Genomic DNA, 19,928 nt, shown 5'->3' on the forward strand with positions numbered 1-19,928 from the left:
TCCTCCGAAGCAAACTAGAGCCTTTGGATTGGGTATCTCCTAGAGCTCCGAGCAAGCTAAAGGATGGATTGAGCAGCAGAGACTGATAGCTGTCCATGGAATCCTCTCTGTTACATAGGCGCTCTAGGTGAGGCAATGACGCTGCTCTTTCCTCCGAAGCAAACTAGAGCCTTTGGATTGGGTATCTCATAGAGCTCCGAGCAAGCTAAAGGAGGGATTGAGCAGCCGAGACTGATAGCTGTCCATGGAATCCTCTCTGTTATATAGGCGCTCTAGGTGAGGCAATGACGCTGCTCTTTCCTCCGAAGCAAACTAGAGCCTTTGGATTGGGTATGTCCTAGAGCTCCGAGCATGCTAAAGGAGGGATTGAGCAGCCAAGACTGATAGCTGTCCATGGAATCCTCTCCGTTATATAGGCGCTCTAGGTGAGGCAATGACGCTGCTCTTTCCTCCGAAGCAAACTAGAGCCTTTGCACTGGGTATCTCCTAGAGCTCCGAGCAAGCTAAAGGAGGGATTGAGCAGCAGAGACTGATAGCTGTCCATGGAATCCTCTCTGTTACATAGGCGCTCTAGGTGAGGCAATGACGCTGCTCTTTCCTCCGAAGCAAATTAGAGCCTTTGCATTGGGTATCTCCTAGAGCTCCGAGCAAGCTAAAGGATGGATTGAGCAGCAGAGACTGATAGCTGTCCATGGAATCCTCTCTGTTACATAGGCGCTCTAGGTGAGGCAATGACGCTGCTCTTTCCTCCGAAGCAAACTAGAGCCTTTGGATTGGGTATCTCCTAGAGCTCCGAGCATGCTAAAGGAGGGATTGAGCAGCCAAGACTGATAGCTGTCCATGGAATCCTCTCTGTTATATAGGCGCTCTAGGTGAGGCAATGACGCTGCTCTTTCCTCCGAAGCAAACTAGAGCCTTTGGATTGGGTATCTCCTAGAGCTCCGAGCAAGCTAAAGGATGGATTGAGCAGCAGAGACTGATAGCTGTCCATGGAATCCTCTCTGTTACATAGGCGCTCTAGGTGAGGCAATGACGCTGCTCTTTCCTCCGAAGCAAACTAGAGCCTTTGGATTGGGTATCTCTTAGAGCTCCGAGCATGCTAAAGGAGGGATTGAGCAGCCAAGACTGATAGCTGTCCATGGAATCCTCTCTGTTATATAGGCGCTCTAGGTGAGGCAATGACGCTGCTCTTTCCTCCGAAGCAAACTAGAGCCTTTGGATTGGGTATCTCCTAGAGCTCCGAGCATGCTAAAGGAGGGACTGAGCAGCCAAGACTGATAGCTGTCCATGGAATCCTCTCTGTCATATAGGCGCTCTAGGTGAGGCAATGACGCTGCTCTTTCCTCCGAAGCAAACTAGAGCCTTTGGATTGGGTATCTCCTAGAGCTCCGAGCAAGCTAAAGGATGGATTGAGCAGCAGAGACTGATAGCTGTCCATGGAATCCTCTCTGTTACATAGGCGCTCTAGGTGAGACAATGACGCTGCTCTTTCCTCCGAAGCAAACTAGAGCCTTTGGATTGGGTATCTCTTAGAGCTCCGAGCAAGCTAAAGGAGGGATTGAGCAGCCGAGACTGATAGCTGTCCATGGAATCCTCTCTGTTATATAGGCGCTCTAGGTGAGGCAATGACGCTGCTCTTTCCTCCGAAGCAAACTAGAGCCTTTGGATTGGGTATCTCCTAGAGCTCCGAGCAAGCTAAAGGATGGATTGAGCAGCAGAGACTGATAGCTGTCCATGGAATCCTCTCTGTTACATAGGCGCTCTAGGTGAGCCAATGACGCTGCTCTTTCCTCCGAAGCAAACTAGAGCCTTTGGATTGGGTATCTCCTAGAGCTCCGAGCAAGATAAAGGAGGGATTGAGCAGCCGAGACTGATAGCTGTCCATGGAATCCTCTCTGTTATATAGGCGCTCTAGGTGAGGCAATGACGCTGCTCTTTCCTCCGAAGCAAACTAGAGCCTTTGGATTGGGTATCTCCTAGAGCTCCGAGCATGCTAAAGGAGGGATTGAGCAGCCAAGACTGATAGCTGTCCATGGAATCCTCTCTGTTACATAGGCGCTCTAGGTGAGGCAATGACGCTGCTCTTTCCTCCGAAGCAAACTAGAGCCTTTGGATTGGGTATCTCCTAGAGCTCCGAGCATGCTAAAGGAGGGATTGAGCAGCCGAGACTGATAGCTGTCCATGGAATCCTCTCTGTTATATAGGCGCTCTAGGTGAGGCAATGACGCTGCTCTTTCCTCCGAAGCAAACTAGAGCCTTTGGATTGGGTTATTCCTAGAGCTCCGAGCAAGCTAAAAGAGGGATTGAGCAGCCAAGACTGATAGTTGTCCATGGAATCCTCTCTGTTATATAGGCGCTCTAGGTGAGGCAATGACGCTGCTTTTTCCTCCGAAGCAAACTAGAGCCTTTGGATTGGGTATCTCCTAGAGCTCCGAGCAAGCTAAAGGAGGGATTGACCAGCTGAGACTGATAGCTGTCCATGGAATCTTCTCTGTTATATAGGCGCTCTAGGTGAGGCAATGACGCTTCTCTTTCCTCCGAAGCAAACTAGAGCCTTTGGATTGGGTATCTCCTAGAGCTCCGACCAAGCTAAAGAAGGGATTGACCAGCTGAGACTGATAGCTGTCCATGGAATCTTCTCTGTTATATAGGCGCTCTAGGTGAGGCAATGACGCTGCTCTTTCCTCCGAAGCAAACTAGAGCCTTTGGATTGGGTATCTAATAGAGCTCCGAGCAAGCTAAAGGATGGATTGAGCAGCAGAGACTGATAGCTGTCCATGGAATCCTCTCTGTTACATAGGCGCTCTAGGTGAGGCAATGACGCTGCTCTTTCCTCCGAAGCAAACTAGAGCCTTTGGATTGGGTTATTCCTAGAGCTCCGAGCAAGCTAAAGGAGGGATTGAGCAGCTGAGACTGATAGCTGTCCATGGAATCCTCTCTGTTACATAGGCGCTCTAGGTGAGGCAATGACGCTGCTTTTTCCTCCGAAGCAAACTAGAGCCTTTGGATTGGGTATCTCCTAGAGCTCCGAGCAAGCTAAAGGAGGGATTGAGCAGCCGAGACTGATAGCTGTCCATGGAATCCTCTCTGTTATATAGGCGCTCTAGGTGAGGCAATGACGCTGCTCTTTCCTCCGAAGCAAACTAGAGCCTTTGGATTGGGTTATTCCTAGAGCTCCGAGCAAGCTAAAGGAGGGATTGAGCAGCCGAGACTGATAGCTGTCCATGGAATCCTCTCTGTTATATAGGCGCTCTAGGTGAGGCAATGACGCTGCTCTTTCCTCCGAAGGAAACTAGAGCCTTTGGATATGGTATCTCCTAGAGCTCCGAGCAAGCTAAAGGAGGGATTGAGCAGCCGAGACTGATAGCTGTCCATGGAATCCTCTCATTTATATAGGCGCTCTAGGTGAGGCAATGACGCTGCTTTTTCCTCCGAAGCAAACTAGAGCCTTTGGATTGGGTATCTCCTAGAGCTCCGAGCAAGCTAAAGGAGGGATTGACCAGCTGAGACTGATAGCTGTCCATGGAATCTTCTCTGTTATATAGGCGCTCTAGGTGAGGCAATGACGCTGCTCTTTCCTCCGAAGCAAACTAGAGCCTTTGGATTGGGTATCTCCTAGAGCTCCGAGCAAGCTAAAGGAGGGATTGAGCAGCCGAGACTGATAGCTGTCCATGGAATCCTCTCTGTTATATAGGCGCTCTAGGTGAGGCAATGACGCTGCTTTTTTCTCCGAAGCAAACTAGAGCCTTTGGATTGGGTATCTCCTAGAGCTCCGAGCAAGCTAAAGGAGGGATTGACCAGCTGAGACTGATAGCTGTCCATGGAATCTTCTCTGTTATATAGGCGCTCTAGGTGAGGCAATGACGCTGCTCTTTCCTCCGAAGCAAACTAGAGCCTTTGGATTGGGTATCTCCTAGAGCTCCGAGCAAGCTAAAGGAGGGATTGACCAGCTGAGACTGATAGCTGTCCATGGAATCTTCTCTGTTATATAGGCGCTCTAGGTGAGGCAATGACGCTGCTCTTTCCTCCGAAGCAAACTAGAGCCTTTGGATTGGGTATCTCCTAGAGCTCCGAGCAAGCTAAAGGATGGATTGAGCAGCAGAGACTGATAGCTGTCCATGGAATCCTCCCTGTTACATAGGCGCTCTAGGTGAGGCAATGACGCTGCTCTTTCCTCCGAAGCAAACTAGAGCCTTTGGATTGGGTTATTCCTAGAGCTCCGAGCAAGCTAAAGGAGGGATTGACCAGCTGAGACTGATAGCTGTCCATGGAATCCTCTCTGTTATATAGGCGCTCTAGGTGAGGCAATGACGCTGCTCTTTCCTCCGAAGGAAACTAGAGCCTTTGGATATGGTATCTCCTAGAGCTCCGAGCAAGCTAAAGGAGGGATTGAGCAGCCGAGACTGATAGCTATCCATGGAATCCTCTCTGTTATATAGGCGCTCTAAGTGAGGCAATTACGCTGCTCTTTCCTCCGAAGCAAACTAGAGCCTTTGGATTGGGTATCTTCTAGAGCTCCGAGCATGCTAAAGGAGGGATCTAGCAGCCAAGACTGATAGCTGTCCATGGAATCCTCTCTGTTATATAGGCGCTCTAGGTGAGGCAATGACGCTGCTCTTTCCTACGAAGCAAACGAGAGCCTTTGGATTGGGTATCTCCTAGAGCTCCGAGCAAGCTAAAGGATGGATTGAGCAGCAGAGACTGATAGCTGTCCATGGAATCCTCTCTGTTATATAGGCGCTCTAGGTGAGGCAATGACGCTGCTCTTTCCTCCGCAGCAAACTAGAGCCTTTGGATTGGGTATCTCTTAGAGCTCCGAGCAAGCTAAAGGAGGGATTGACCAGCCGAGACTGATAGCTGTCAATGGAATCCTCTCTGTTATATAGGCGCTCTAGGTGAGGCAATGACGCTGCTCTTTCCTCCGAAGCAAACTAGAGCCTTTAGGCTGGGTATCCCCTAGAGCTCCGAGCAAACTAAAGGAGGGATTGACCAACTGAGACTGATAGCTGTCCATGGAATTCTCTCTGTTATATAGGCGCTCTAGGTGAGCCAATGACGCTGCTCTTTCCTCCGAAGCAAACTAGAGCCTTTGGATTGGGTATCTCTTAGAGCTCCGAGCAAGCTAAAGGAGGGATTGAGCAGCCGAGACTGATAGCTGTCCATGGAATCCTCTCTGTTATATAGGCGCTCTAGGTGAGGCAGTGACGCTGCTCTTTCCTCCGAAGCAAACTAGAGCCTTTGGATTGGGTATCTCCTAGACCTACGAGCATGCTAAAGGAGGGATTGAGCAGCCAAGACTGATAGCTGTCCATGGAATCCTCTCTGTTATATAGGCGCTCTAGGTGAGGCAATGACGCTGCTCTTTCCTCCGAAGCAAACTAGAGCCTTTGGATTGGGTATCTCCTAGAGCTCCGAGCAAGCTAAAGGATGGATTGAGCAGCAGAGACTGATAGCTGTCCATGGAATCCTCTCTGTTACATAGGCGCTCTAGGTGAGGCAATGACGCTGCTCTTTCCTCCGAAGCAAACTAGAGCCTTTGGATTGGGTATCTCATAGAGCTCCGAGCAAGCTAAAGGAGGGATTGAGCAGCCGAGACTGATAGCTGTCCATGGAATCCTCTCTGTTATATAGGCGCTCTAGGTGAGGCAATGACGCTGCTCTTTCCTCCGAAGCAAACTAGAGCCTTTGGATTGGGTATGTCCTAGAGCTCCGAGCATGCTAAAGGAGGGATTGAGCAGCCAAGACTGATAGCTGTCCATGGAATCGTCTCCGTTATATAGGCGCTCTAGGTGAGGCAATGACGCTGCTCTTTCCTCCGAAGCAAACTAGAGCCTTTGGATTGGGTATCTCTTAGAGCTCCGAGCATGCTAAAGGAGGGATTGAGCAGCCAAGACTGATAGCTGTCCATGGAATCCTTTCTGTTATATAGGCGCTCTAGGTGAGGCAATGACGCTGCTCTTTCCTCCGAAGCAAACTAGAGCCTTTGCATTGGGTATCTCCTAGAGCTCCGAGCAAGCTAAAGGATGGATTGAGCAGCCAAGACTGATAGCTGTCCATGGAATCCTCTCTGTTACATAGGCGCTCTAGGTGAGGCAATGACGCTGCTCTTTCCTCCGAAGCAAACTAGAGCCTTTGCATTGGGTATCTCCAAGAGCTCCGAGCAAGCTAAAGGATGGATTGAGCAGCAGAGACTGATAGCTGTCCATGGAATCCTCTCTGTTACATAGGCGCTCTAGGTGAGGCAATGACGCTGCTCTTTCCTCCGAAGCAAACTAGAGCCTTTGCATTGGGTATCTCCTTGAGCTCCGAGCAAGCTAAAGGATGGATTGAGCAGCAGAGACTGATAGCTGTCCATGGAATCCTCTCTGTTACATAGGCGCTCTAGGTGAGGCAATGACGCTGCTCTTTCCTCCGAAGCAAACTAGAGCCTTTGGATTGGGTATCTCCTAGAGCTCCGAGCATGCTAAAGGAGGGATTGAGCAGCCAAGACTGATAGCTGTCCATGGAATCCTCTCTGTTATATAGGCGCTCTAGGTGAGGCAATGACGCTGCTCTTTCCTCCGAAGCAAACTAGAGCCTTTGGATTGGGTATCTCCTAGAGCTCCGAGCATGCTAAAGGAGGGATTGAGCAGCCAAGACTGATAGCTGTCCATGGAATCTTCTCTGTTATATAGGCGCTCTAGGTGAGGCAATGACGCTGCTCTTTCCTCCGAAGCAAACTAGAGCCTTTGGATTGGGTATCTCCTAGAGCTTCGAGCAAGCTAAAGGATGGATTGAGCAGCAGAGACTGATAGCTGTCCATGGAATCCTCTCTGTTACATAGGCGCTCTAGGTGAGACAATGACGCTGCTCTTTCCTCCGAAGCAAACTAGAGCCTTTGGATTGGGTATCTCTTAGAGCTCCGAGCAAGCTAAAGGAGGGATTGAGCAGCCGAGACTGATAGCTGTCCATGGAATCCTCTCTGTTATATAGGCGCTCTAGGTGAGGGAATGACGCTGCTCTTTCCTCCGAAGGAAACTAGAGCCTTTGGATTGGGTATCTCCTAGAGCTCCGAGCAAGCTAAAGGATGGATTGAGCAGCAGAGACTGATAGCTGTCCATGGAATCCTCTCTGTTACATAGGCGCTCTAGGTGAGGCAGTGACGCTGCTCTTTCCTCCGAAGCAAACTAGAGCCTTTGGATTGGGTATCTCCTAGAGCTCCGAGCAAGATAAAGGAGGGATTGAGCAGCCGAGACTGATAGCTGTGCATGGAATCCTCTCTGTTATATAGGCGCTCTAGGTGAGGCAATGACGCTGCTCTTTCCTCCGAAGCAAACTAGAGCCTTTGGATTGGGTTATTCCTAGAGCTCCGAGCAAGCTAAAGGAGGGATTGAGCAGCCGAGACTGATAGCTGTCCATGGAATCCTCTCTGTTATATAGGCGCTCTAGGTGAGGCAATGACGCTGCTCTTTCCTCCGAAGGAAACTAGAGCCTTTGGATATGGTATCTCCTAGAGCTCCGAGCAAGCTAAAGGAGGGATTGAGCAGCCGAGACTGATAGCTGTCCATGGAATCCTCTCATTTATATAGGCGCTCTAGGTGAGGCAATGACGCTGCTTTTTCCTCCGAAGCAAACTAGAGCCTTTGGATTGGGTATCTCCTAGAGCTCCGAGCAAGCTAAAGGAGGGATTGACCAGCTGAGACTGATAGCTGTCCATGGAATCTTCTCTGTTATATAGGCGCTCTAGGTGAGGCAATGACGCTGCTCTTTCCTCCGAAGCAAACTAGAGCCTTTGGATTGGGTATCTCCTAGAGCTCCGAGCAAGCTAAAGGAGGGATTGAGCAGCCGAGACTGATAGCTGTCCATGGAATCCTCTCTGTTATATAGGCGCTCTAGGTGAGGCAATGACGCTGCTTTTTTCTCCGAAGCAAACTAGAGCCTTTGGATTGGGTATCTCCTAGAGCTCCGAGCAAGCTAAAGGATGGATTGAGCAGCAGAGACTGATAGCTGTCCATGGAATCCTCCCTGTTACATAGGCGCTCTAGGTGAGGCAATGACGCTGCTCTTTCCTCCGAAGCAAACTAGAGCCTTTGGATTGGGTATCTCCTAGAGCTCCGAGCAAGCTAAAGGATGGATTGAGCAGCAGAGACTGATAGCTGTCCATGGAATCCTCCCTGTTACATAGGCGCTCTAGGTGAGGCAATGACGCTGCTCTTTCCTCCGAAGCAAACTAGAGCCTTTGGATTGGGTTATTCCTAGAGCTCCGAGCAAGCTAAAGGAGGGATTGACCAGCTGAGACTGATAGCTGTCCATGGAATCTTCTCTGTTATATAGGCGCTCTAGGTGAGGCAATGACGCTGCTCTTTCCTCCGAAGCAAACTAGAGCCTTTGGATTGGGTATCTCCTAGAGCTCCGAGCAAGCTAAAGGATGGATTGAGCAGCAGAGACTGATAGCTGTCCATGGAATCCTCCCTGTTACATAGGCGCTCTAGGTGAGGCAATGACGCTGCTCTTTCCTCCGAAGCAAACTAGAGCCTTTGGATTGGGTTATTCCTAGAGCTCCGAGCAAGCTAAAGGAGGGATTGACCAGCTGAGACTGATAGCTGTCCATGGAATCCTCTCTGTTATATAGGCGCTCTAGGTGAGGCAATGACGCTGCTCTTTCCTCCGAAGGAAACTAGAGCCTTTGGATATGGTATCTCCTAGAGCTCCGAGCAAGCTAAAGGAGGGATTGAGCAGCCGAGACTGATAGCTATCCATGGAATCCTCTCTGTTATATAGGCGCTCTAAGTGAGGCAATTACGCTGCTCTTTCCTCCGAAGCAAACTAGAGCCTTTGGATTGGGTATCTTCTAGAGCTCCGAGCATGCTAAAGGAGGGATCTAGCAGCCAAGACTGATAGCTGTCCATGGAATCCTCTCTGTTATATAGGCGCTCTAGGTGAGGCAATGACGCTGCTCTTTCCTCCGAAGCAAACTAGAGCCTTTGGATTGGGTATCTCCTAGAGCTCCGAGCAAGCTAAAGGATCGATTGAGCAGCAGAGACTGATAGCTGTCCATGGAATCCTCTCTGTTACATAGGCGCTCTAGGTGAGGCAATGACGCTGCTCTTTCCTCCGAAGCAAACTAGAGCCTTTGGATTGGGTATCTCTTAGAGCTCCGAGCAAGCTAAAGGAGGGATTGAGCAGCCGAGACTGATAGCTGCCCATGGAATCCTCTCTGTTATATAGGCGCTCTAGGTGAGGCAATGACGCTGCTCTTTCCTCCGAAGCAAACTAGAGCCTTTGGATTGGGTATCTCCTAGAGCTCCGAGCATGCTAAAGGAGGGATTGAGCAGCCAAGACTGATAGCTGTCCATGGAATCCTCTCCGTTATATAGGCGCTCTAGGTGAGGCAATGACGCTGCTCTTTCCTCCGAAGCAAACTAGAGCCTTTGGATTGGGTATCTCTTAGAGCTCCGAGCATGCTAAAGGAGGGATTGAGCAGCCAAGACTGATAGCTGTCCATGGAATCCTTTCTGTTATATAGGCGCTCTAGGTGAGGCAATGACGCTGCTCTTTCCTCCGAAGCAAACTAGAGCCTTTGCATTGGGTATCTCCTAGAGCTCCGAGCAAGCTAAAGGATGGATTGAGCAGCCAAGACTGATAGCTGTCCATGGAATCCTCTCTGTTACATAGGCGCTCTAGGTGAGGCAATGACGCTGCTCTTTCCTCCGAAGCAAACTAGAGCCTTTGCATTGGGTATCTCCTAGAGCTCCGAGCAAGCTAAAGGATGGATTGAGCAGCCGAGACTGATAGCTGTCCATGGAATCCTCTCTGTTATATAGGCGCTCTAGGTGAGGCAATGACGCTGCTTTTTCCTCCGAAGCAAACTAGAGCCTTTGGATTGGGTATCTCCTAGAGCTCCGAGCAAGCTAAAGGAGGGATTGACCAGCTGAGACTGATAGCTGTCCATGGAATCTTCTCTGTTATATAGGCGCTCTAGGTGAGGCAATGACGCTGCTCTTTCCTCCGAAGCAAACTAGAGCCTTTGGATTGGGTATCTCCTAGAGCTCCGAGCAAGCTAAAGGAGGGATTGAGCAGCCGAGACTGATAGCTGTCCATGGAATCCTCTCTGTTATATAGGCGCTCTAGGTGAGGCAATGACGCTGCTTTTTTCTCCGAAGCAAACTAGAGCCTTTGGATTGGGTATCTCCTAGAGCTCCGAGCAAGCTAAAGGAGGGATTGACCAGCTGAGACTGATAGCTGTCCATGGAATCTTCTCTGTTATATAGGCGCTCTAGGTGAGGCAATGACGCTGCTCTTTCCTCCGAAGCAAACTAGAGCCTTTGGATTGGGTATCTCCTAGAGCTCCGAGCAAGCTAAAGGAGGGATTGACCAGCTGAGACTGATAGCTGTCCATGGAATCTTCTCTGTTATATAGGCGCTCTAGGTGAGGCAATGATGCTGCTCTTTCCTCCGAAGCAAACTAGAGCCTTTGGATTGGGTATGTCCTAGAGCTCCGAGCAAGCTAAAGGATGGATTGAGCAGCAGAGACTGATAGCTGTCCATGGAATCCTCTCTGTTACATAGGCGCTCTAGGTGAGGCCATGACGCTGCTCTTTCCTCCGAAGCAAACTAGAGCCTTTGGATTGGGTTATTCCTAGAGCTCCGAGCAAGCTAAAGGAGGGATTGACCAGCTGAGACTGATAGCTGTCCATGGAATCCTCTCTGTTATATAGGCGCTCTAGGTGAGGCAATGACGCTGCTCTTTCCTCCGAAGGAAACTAGAGCCTTTGGATATGGTATCTCCTAGAGCTCCGAGCAAGCTAAAGGAGGGATTGAGCAGCCGAGACTGATAGCTATCCATGGAATCCTCTCTGTTATATAGGCGCTCTAAGTGAGGCAATTACGCTGCTCTTTCCTCCGAAGCAAACTAGAGCCTTTGGATTGGGTATCTTCTAGAGCTCCGAGCATGCTAAAGGAGGGATCTAGCAGCCAAGACTGATAGCTGTCCATGGAATCCTCTCTGTTATATAGGCGCTCTAGGTGAGGCAATGACGCTGCTCTTTCCTACGAAGCAAACGAGAGCCTTTGGATTGGGTATCTCCTAGAGCTCCGAGCAAGCTAAAGGATGGATTGAGCAGCAGAGACTGATAGCTGTCCATGGAATCCTCTCTGTTATATAGGCGCTCTAGGTGAGGCAATGACGCTGCTCTTTCCTCCGCAGCAAACTAGAGGATTTGGATTGGGTATCTCTTAGAGCTAGGAGCAAGCTAAAGGAGGGATTGAGCAGCCGAGACTGATAGCTGTCAATGGAATCCTCTCTGTTATATAGGCGCTCTAGGTGAGGCAATGACGCTGCTCTTTCCTCCGAAGCAAACTAAAGCCTTTAGGCTGGGTATCCCCTAGAGCTCCGAGCAAACTAAAGGAGGGATTGACCAGCTGAGACTGATAGCTGTCCATGGAATTCTCTCTGTTATATAGGCGCTCTAGGTGAGTCAATGACGCTGCTCTTTCCTCCGAAGCAAACTAGAGCCTTTGGATTGGGTATCTCTTAGAGCTCCGAGCAAGCTAAAGGAGGGATTGAGCAGCCGAGACTGATAGCTGTCCATGGAATCCTCTCTGTTATATAGGCGCTCTAGGTGAGGCAATGACGCTGCTCTTTCCTCCGAAGCAAACTAGAGCCTTTGGATTGGGTATCTCCTAGACCTACGAGCATGCTAAAGGAGGGATTGAGCAGCCAAGACTGATAGCTGTCCATGGAATCCTCTCTGTTATATAGGCGCTCTAGGTGAGGCAATGACGCTGCTCTTTCCTCCGAAGCAAACTAGAGCCTTTGGATTGGGTATCTCCTAGAGCTCCGAGCAAGCTAAAGGATGGATTGAGCAGCAGAGACTGATAGCTGTCCATGGAATCCTCTCTGTTACATAGGCGCTCTAGGTGAAGCAATGACGCTGCTCTTTCCTCCGAAGCAAACTAGAGCCTTTGGATTGGGTATCTCTTAGAGCTCCGAGCAAGCTAAAGGAGGGATTGAGCAGCCGAGACTGATAGCTGCCCATGGAATCCTCTCTGTTATTTAGGCGCTCTAGGTGAGGCAATGACGCTGCTCTTTCCTCCGAAGCAAACTAGAGCCTTTGGATTGGGTATCTCCTAGAGCTCCGAGCATGCTAAAGGAGGGATTGAGCAGCCAAGACTGATAGCTGTCCATGGAATCCTCTCCGTTATATAGGCGCTCTAGGTGAGGCAATGACGCTGCTCTTTCCTCCGAAGCAAACTAGAGCCTTTGGATTGGGTATCTCTTAGAGCTCCGAGCATGCTAAAGGAGGGATTGAGCAGCCAAGACTGATAGCTGTCCATGGAATCCTTTCTGTTATATAGGCGCTCTAGGTGAGGCAATGACGCTGCTCTTTCCTCCGAAGCAAACTAGAGCCTTTGCATTGGGTATCTCCTAGAGCTCCGAGCAAGCTAAAGGATGGATTGAGCAGCCAAGACTGATTGCTGTCCATGGAATCCTCTCTGTTACATAGGCGCTCTAGGTGAGGCAATGACGCTGCTCTTTCCTCCGAAGCAAACTAGAGCCTTTGCATTGGGTATCTCCTAGAGCTCCGAGCAAGCTAAAGGATGGATTGAGCAGCAGAGACTGATAGCTGTCCATGGAATCCTCTCTGTTACATAGGCGCTCTAGGTGAGGCAATGACGCTGCTCTTTCCTCCGAAGCAAACTAGAGCCTTTGCATTGGGTATCTCCTAGAGCTCCGAGCAAGCTAAAGGATGGATTGAGCAGCAGAGACTGATAGCTGTCCATGGAATCCTCTCTGTTACATAGGCGCTCTAGGTGAGGCAATGACGCTGCTCTTTCCTCCGAAGCAAACTAGAGCCTTTGGATTGGGTATCTCCTAGAGCTCCGAGCATGCTAAAGGAGGGATTGAGCAGCCAAGACTGATAGCTGTCCATGGAATCCTCTCTGTTATATAGGCGCTCTAGGTGAGGCAATGACGCTGCTCTTTCCTCCGAAGCAAACTAGAGCCTTTGGATTGGGTATCTCCTAGAGCTCCGAGCATGCTAAAGGAGGGATTGAGCAGCCAAGACTGATAGCTGTCCATGGAATCTTCTCTGTTATATAGGCGCTGTAGGTGAGGCAATGACGCTGCTCTTTCCTCCGAAGCAAACTAGAGCCTTTGGATTGGGTATCTCCTAGAGCTCCGAGCAAGCTAAAGGATGGATTGAGCAGCAGAGACTGATAGCTGTCCATGGAATCCTCTCTGTTACATAGGCGCTCTAGGTGAGACAATGACGCTGCTCTTTCCTCCGAAGCAAACTAGAGCCTTTGGATTGGGTATCTCTTAGAGCTCCGAGCAAGCTAAAGGAGGGATTGAGCAGCCGAGACTGATAGCTGTCCATGGAATCCTCTCTGTTATATAGGCGCTCTAGGTGAGGGAATGACGCTGCTCTTTCCTCCGAAGGAAACTAGAGCCTTTGGATTGGGTATCTCCTAGAGCTCCGAGCAAGCTAAAAAATGGATTGAGCAGCAGAGACTGATAGCTGTCCATGGAATCCTCTCTGTTACATAGGCGCTCTAGGTGAGGCAATGACGCTGCTCTTTCCTCGGAAGCAAACTAGAGCCTTTGGATTGGGTATCTCCTAGAGCTCCGAGCAAGATAAAGGAGGGATTGAGCAGCCGAGACTGATAGCTGTCCATGGAATCCTCTATGTTATGTAGGAGCTCTAGGTGAGGCAATGACGCTGCTCTTTCCTCCGAAGCAAACTAGAGCCTTTGGATTGGGTATCTCCTAGAGCTCCGAGCATGCTAAAGGAGGGATTGAGCAGCCAAGACTGATAGCTGTCCATGGAATCCTCTCTGTTATATAGGCGCTCTAGGTGAGGCAATGACGCTGCTCTTTCCTCCGAAGCAAACTAGAGCCTTTGCATTGGGTATCTCCTAGAGCTCCGAGCAAGCTAAAGGATGGATTGAGCAGCAGAGACTGATAGCTGTCCATGGAATCCTCTCTGTTACATAGGCGCTCTAGGTGAGGCAATGACGCTGCTCTTTCCTCCGAAGCAAACTAGAGCCTTTGCATTGGGTATCTCCTAGACCTCCGAGCAAGCTAAAGGAGGGATTGAGCAGCCGAGACTGATAGCTGTCCATGGAATCCTCTCTGTTATATAGGCGCTCTAGGTGAGGCAATGACGCTGCTCTTTCCTCCGAAGCAAACTAGAGCCTTTGTATTGGGTATCTCCTAGAGCTCCGAGCATGCTAAAGGAGGGATTGAGCAGCCAAGACTGATAGCTGTCCATGGAATCCTCTCTGTTATATAGGCGCTCTAGGTGAGGCAATGACGCTGCTCTTTCCTCCGAAGCAAACTAGAGCATTTGGATTGGGTATCTCTTAGAGCTCCGAGCATGCTAAAGGAGGGATTGAGCAGCCAAGACTGATAGCTGTCCATGGAATCCTTTCTGTTATATAGGCGCTCTAGGTGAGGCAATGACGCTGCTCTTTCCTCCGAAGCAAATTAGAGCCTTTGCATTGGGTATCTCCTAGAGCTCCGAGCAAGCTAAAGGATGGATTTAGCAGCCAAGACTGATAGCTGTCCATGGAATCCTCTCTGTTACATAGGCGCTCTAGGTGAGGCAATGACGCTGCTCTTTCCTCCGAAGCAAACTAGAGCCTTTGCACTGGGTATCTCCTAGAGCTCCGAGCAAGCTAAAGGAGGGATTGAGCAGCAGAGACTGATAGCTGTCCATGGAATCCTCTCTGTTACATAGGCGCTCTAGGTGAGGCAATGACGCTGCTCTTTCCTCCGAAGCAAATTAGAGCCTTTGCATTGGGTATCTCCTAGAGCTCCGAGCAAGCTAAAGGATGGATTGAGCAGCAGAGACTGATAGCTGTCCATGGAATCCTCTCTGTTACATAGGCGCTCTAGGTGAGGCAATGACGCTGCTCTTTCCTCCGAAGCAAACTAGAGCCTTTGGATTGGGTATCTCCTAGAGCTCCGAGCATGCTAAAGGAGGGATTGAGCAGCCAAGACTGATAGCTGTCCATGGAATCCTCTCTGTTATATAGGCGCTCTAGGTGAGGCAATGACGCTGCTCTTTCCTCCGAAGCAAACTAGAGCCTTTGGATTGGGTATCTCCTAGAGCTCCGAGCAAGCTAAAGGATGGATTGAGCAGCAGAGACTGATAGCTGTCCATGGAATCCTCTCTGTTACATAGGCGCTCTAGGTGAGGCAATGACGCTGCTCTTTCCTCCGAAGCAAACTAGAGCCTTTGGATTGGGTATCTCTTAGAGCTCCGAGCATGCTAAAGGAGGGATTGAGCAGCCAAGACTGATAGCTGTCCATGGAATCCTCTCTGTTATATAGGCGCTCTAGGTGAGGCAATGACGCTGCTCTTTCCTCCGAAGCAAACTAGAGCCTTTGGATTGGGTATCTCCTAGAGCTCCGAGCATGCTAAAGGAGGGATTGAGCAGCCAAGACTGATAGCTGTCCATGGAATCCTCTCTGTCATATAGGCGCTCTAGGTGAGGCAATGACGCTGCTCTTTCCTCCGAAGCAAACTAGAGCCTTTGGATTGGGTATCTCCTAGAGCTCCGAGCAAGCTAAAGGATGGATTGAGCAGCAGAGACTGATAGCTGTCCATGGAATCCTCTCTGTTACATAGGCGCTCTAGGTGAGACAATGACGCTGCTCTTTCCTCCGAAGCAAACTAGAGCCTTTGGATTGGGTATCTCTTAGAGCTCCGAGCAAGCTAAAGGAGGGATTGAGCAGCCGAGACTGATAGCTGTCCATGGAATCCTCTCTGTTATATAGGCGCTCTAGGTGAGGCAATGACGCTGCTCTTTCCTCCGAAGCAAACTAGAGCCTTTGGATTGGGTATCTCCTAGAGCTCCGAGCAAGCTAAAGGATGGATTGAGCAGCAGTGACTGATAGCTGTCCATGGAATCCTCTCTGTTACATAGGCGCGCTAGGTGAGCCAATGACGCTGCTCTTTCCTCCGAAGCAAACTAGAGCCTTTGGATTGGGTATCTCCTAGAGCTCCGAGCAAGATAAAGGAGGGATTGAGCAGCCGAGACTGATAGCTGTCCATGGAATCCTCTCTGTTATATAGGCGCTCTAGGTGAGGCAATGACGCTGCTCTTTCCTCCGAAGCAAACTAGAGCCTTTGGATTGGGTATCTCCTAGAGCTCCGAGCATGCTAAAGGAGGGATTGAGCAGCCAAGACTGATAGCTGTCCATGGAATCCTCTCTGTTACATAGGCGCTCTAGGTGAGGCAATGACGCTGCTCTTTCCTCCGAAGCAAACTAGAGCCTTTGGATTGGGTATCTCCTAGAGCTCCGAGCATGCTAAAGGAGGGATTGAGCAGCCGAGACTGATAGCTGTCCATGGAATCCTCTCTGTTATATAGGCGCTCTAGGTGAGGCAATGACGCTGCTCTTTCCTCCGAAGCAAACTAGAGCCTTTGGATTGGGTTATTCCTAGAGCTCCGAGCAAGCTAAAAGAGGGATTGAGCAGCCAAGACTGATAGTTGTCCATGGAATCCTCTCTGTTATATAGGCGCTCTAGGTGAGGCAATGACGCTGCTTTTTCCTCCGAAGCAAACTAGAGCCTTTGGATTGGGTATCTCCTAGAGCTCCGAGCAAGCTAAAGGAGGGATTGACCAGCTGAGACTGATAGCTGTCCATGGAATCTTCTCTGTTATATAGGCGCTCTAGGTGAGGCAATGACGCTTCTCTTTCCTCCGAAGCAAACTAGAGCCTTTGGATTGGGTATCTCCTAGAGCTCCGACCAAGCTAAAGAAGGGATTGACCAGCTGAGACTGATAGCTGTCCATGGAATCTTCTCTGTTATATAGGCGCTCTAGGTGAGGCAATGACGCTGCTCTTTCCTCCGAAGCAAACTAGAGCCTTTGGATTGGGTATCTAATAGAGCTCCGAGCAAGCTAAAGGATGGATTGAGCAGCAGAGACTGATAGCTGTCCATGGAATCCTCTCTGTTACATAGGCGCTCTAGGTGAGGCAATGACGCTGCTCTTTCCTCCGAAGCAAACTAGAGCCTTTGGATTGGGTTATTCCTAGAGCTCCGAGCAAGCTAAAGGAGGGATTGAGCAGCTGAGACTGATAGCTGTCCATGGAATCCTCTCTGTTACATAGGCGCTCTAGGTGAGGCAATGACGCTGCTTTTTCCTCCGAAGCAAACTAGCGCCTTTGGATTGGGTATCTCCTAGAGCTCCGAGCAAGCTAAAGGAGGGATTGAGCAGCCGAGACTGATAGCTGTCCATGGAATCCTCTCTGTTATATAGGCGCTCTAGGTGAGGCAATGACGCTGCTCTTTCCTCCGAAGCAAACTAGAGCCTTTGGATTGGGTTATTCCTAGAGCTCCGAGCAAGCTAAAGGAGGGATTGAGCAGCCGAGACTGATAGCTGTCCATGGAATCCTCTCTGTTATATAGGCGCTCTAGGTGAGGCAATGACGCTGCTCTTTCGTCCGAAGGAAACTAGAGCCTTTGGATATGGTATCTCCTAGAGCTCCGAGCAAGCTAAAGGAGGGATTGAGCAGCCGAGACTGATAGCTGTCCATGGAATCCTCTCATTTATATAGGCGCTCTAGGTGAGGCAATGACGCTGCTTTTTCCTCCGAAGCAAACTAGAGCCTTTGGATTGGGTATCTCCTAGAGCTCCGAGCAAGCTAAAGGAGGGATTGACCAGCTGAGACTGATAGCTGTCCATGGAATCTTCTCTGTTATATAGGCGCTCTAGGTGAGGCAATGACGCTGCTCTTTCCTCCGAAGCAAACTAGAGCCTTTGGATTGGGTATCTCCTAGAGCTCCGAGCAAGCTAAAGGAGGGATTGAGCAGCCGAGACTGATAGCTGTCCATGGAATCCTCTCTGTTATATAGGCGCTCTAGGTGAGGCAATGACGCTGCTTTTTTCTCCGAAGCAAACTAGAGCCTTTGGATTGGGTATCTCCTAGAGCTCCGAGCAAGCTAAAGGAGGGATTGACCAGCTGAGACTGATAGCTGTCCATGGAATCTTCTCTGTTATATAGGCGCTCCAGGTGAGGCAATGACGCTGCTCTTTCCTCCGAAGCAAACTAGAGCCTTTGGATTGGGTATCTCCTAGAGCTCCGAGCAAGCTAAAGGAGGGATTGACCAGCTGAGACTGATAGCTGTCCATGGAATCTTCTCTGTTATATAGGCGCTCTAGGTGAGGCAATGACGCTGCTCTTTCCTCCGAAGCAAACTAGAGCCTTTGGATTGGGTATCTCCTAGAGCTCCGAGCAAGCTAAAGGATGGATTGAGCAGCAGAGACTGATAGCTGTCCATGGAATCCTCCCTGTTACATAGGCGCTCTAGGTGAGGCAATGACGCTGCTCTTTCCTCCGAAGCAAACTAGAGCCTTTGGATTGGGTTATTCCTAGAGCTCCGAGCAAGCTAAAGGAGGGATTGACCAGCTGAGACTGATAGCTGTCCATGGAATCCTCTCTGTTATATAGGCGCTCTAGGTGAGGCAATGACGCTGCTCTTTCCTCCGAAGGAAACTAGAGCCTTTGGATATGGTATCTCCTAGAGCTCCGAGCAAGCTAAAGGAGGGATTGAGCAGCCGAGACTGATAGCTATCCATGGAATCCTCTCTGTTATATAGGCGCTCTAAGTGAGGCAATTACGCTGCTCTTTCCTCCAAAGCAAACTAGAGCCTTTGGATTGGGTATCTTCTAGAGCTCCGAGCATGCTAAAGGAGGGATCTAGCAGCCAAGACTGATAGCTGTCCATGGAATCCTCTCTGTTATATAGGCGCTCTAGGTGAGGCAATGACGCTGCTCTTTCCTACGAAGCAAACGAGAGCCTTTGGATTGGGTATCTCCTAGAGCTCCGAGCAAGCTAAAGGATGGATTGAGCAGCAGAGACTGATAGCTGTCCATGGAATCCTCTCTGTTATATAGGCGCTCTAGGTGAGGCAATGACGCTGCTCTTTCCTCCGCAGCAAACTAGAGCCTTTGGATTGGGTATCTCTTAGAGCTCCGAGCAAGCTAAAGGAGGGATTGACCAGCCGAGACTGATAGCTGTCAATGGAATCCTCTCTGTTATATAGGCGCTCTAGGTGAGGCAATGACGCTGCTCTTTCCTCCGAAGCAAACTAGAGCCTTTAGGCTGGGTATCCCCTAGAGCTCCGAGCAAACTAAAGGAGGGATTGACCAACTGAGACTGATAGCTGTCCATGGAATTCTCTCTGTTATATAGGCGCTCTAGGTGAGTCAATGACGCTGCTCATTCCTCCGAAGCAAACTAGAGCCTTTGGATTGGGTATCTCTTAGAGCTCCGAGCAAGCTAAAGGAGGGATTGAGCAGCCGAGACTGATAGCTGTCCATGGAATCCTCTCTGTTATATAGGCGCTCTAGGTGAGGCAGTGACGCTGCTCTTTCCTCCGAAGCAAACTAGAGCCTTTGGATTGGGTATCTCCTAGACCTACGAGCATGCTAAAGGAGGGATTGAGCAGCCAAGACTGATAGCTGTCCATGGAATCCTCTCTGTTATATAGGCGCTCTAGGTGAGGCAATGACGCTGCTCTTTCCTCCGAAGCAAACTAGAGCCTTTGGATTGGGTATCTCCTAGAGCTCCGAGCAAGCTAAAGGATGGATTGAGCAGCAGAGACTGATAGCTGTCCATGGAATCCTCTCTGTTACATAGGCGCTCTAGGTGAGGCAATGACGCTGCTCTTTCCTCCGAAGCAAACTAGAGCCTTTGGATTGGGTATCTCATAGAGCTCCGAGCAAGCTAAAGGAGGGATTGAGCAGCCGAGACTGATAGCTGTCCATGGAATCCTCTCTGTTATATAGGCGCTCTAGGTGAGGCAATGACGCTGCTCTTTCCTCCGAAGCAAACTAGAGCCTTTGCATTGGGTATCTCCTTGAGCTCCGAGCAAGCTAAAGGATGGATTGAGCAGCAGAGACTGATAGCTGTCCATGGAATCCTCTCTGT

This window comes from Thermobia domestica, chromosome 7, assembly GCF_964235325.1.
Source record: "Thermobia domestica chromosome 7, izTheDome1.hap1.1, whole genome shotgun sequence".
Taxonomy (NCBI): Eukaryota; Metazoa; Arthropoda; class Insecta; order Zygentoma; family Lepismatidae; genus Thermobia; species Thermobia domestica.